Consider the following 1586-nt stretch of genomic DNA (forward strand, 5'->3'; position numbering starts at 1 on the left):
TATTTAAAATTTAATTAATTTAAAAATAAAAAGGATTAGTTGACATTTAATCATTTCAAGAGGCATTATAAGATCAAATGTCAACAGTAAAAGAGCAAGTCTAACCTGCCTTGAAGGTTTTAGTAAGAACCCTACTCCAGGAGTTAATGGACATTTGTTAAGATGCTTCATCAACCTGTTGCACCCAAAGCATTCACTTGTCTATGCCATGAAATTTGGAAGACAGCTACCTGAATAATTGATTGGAGGAGATCCAATATTTGTACCCCTGTAAATAAAGGTGGCACAACAGAAAGCAAAATTTGTTGAACATGTCAGTAAAATATTGCTAAAGAACATTTCAAATATTCTTACAGTAATAGATCTCCAGGGAGCCAGACTCAGAACAGGAATTGACAAGAGGTATATTATGGATGATATCAGATGGATCTTAGATGAAAGAAGAGAATACCAGGAAGATGTTTACTTGTGTTTTATTAACTAAGCAAAGGCATTCATCTGTGTGGATCTTAACAAACTGAGAATAGAGTTGTAGAGAATGAGGTTTTCAGAAAGATTCATTGTGCTTATCTGGAACCTGTATGCTCGGCAAGAGTCAATTTATCAAACAGAATAAAGATATTCTGAATAGTTTAAAAATAAGGAAACGTGTGCACCAAAATGGTGATCTTTTATCATTCTTACTCAATCTGTATGCTGAGAAAATAATTCAAGATTCTGGAATATATGAAGAAGAATGCAGCATCAGGATTGGAAGGAGCCTCATTCACAACCTTCAATACAGAGCTGATACAGCCTTGCTTGTTGAAAGTGAGCAGGACCTGAAGCACCTGAAGCTGGAAAAAGGCATACCACATTCAGTATGGATTACAACTCAAGGTAAACAAAACCAAATTCATCACAGGTGGACCAAAAGAGGCAAGTGGAGAAAAGGTTGATGTTGTAAATGATTTCCTTTTGCTTGGATCCACAATCAATGCTCCTGGAAGCAGCAGTCACAAAATCCAACGATGTGTTGCATTGGGTATGTATGCTGAACAAGGCCTCTTTTGGTAGTGGACGAGCAAGGATTATGAAACTATGTACCTGATCACATTATGCTAATTTTGATTGGTTTATATCCAAGTGAAATCTGGACAATAAATAAGCACTGGAAAAGTATTCGTGTATTTTAATTACAGTGCTTGGAAGAAATATTGCAAGGTGGACTTTCAGAAGAACAAACAAAATGATCTTTTTTGATTTTTTGAAATTTGAAAGTTTAACTAGAATAATCCTTAGAAGGAAATAGTAGGATTCTGTCTCATGCACTTAGGACATGTTATCAGGAGAGACTGATCCCAGGTAAAGGACATCGTGCTTGGTGAAGTAGAGGATAATTGAGAAAGTGGAAGGCCCTCTGTGGACGGCTTGACACAAGGGCTATAGAGTGACCACAGCCAGCATGGATCTGACATTGGCACAGGGCCCAGCATTGCTTTGTTGTCCTGCACAAAGCATCATCTTGAGTCAGAACTGACTGAGTAGCACCGAACAGTAACAGATGGAAAGTAATGGTGAGTTTAACTGGATTTGATTGTTGAAAA

Source organism: Echinops telfairi, unplaced genomic scaffold (genome assembly GCF_000313985.2).
Source record: "Echinops telfairi isolate 266 unplaced genomic scaffold, ASM31398v2 ScPeMD7_7469;HRSCAF=8507_1, whole genome shotgun sequence".
Classification (NCBI taxonomy): domain Eukaryota; kingdom Metazoa; phylum Chordata; class Mammalia; order Afrosoricida; family Tenrecidae; genus Echinops; species Echinops telfairi.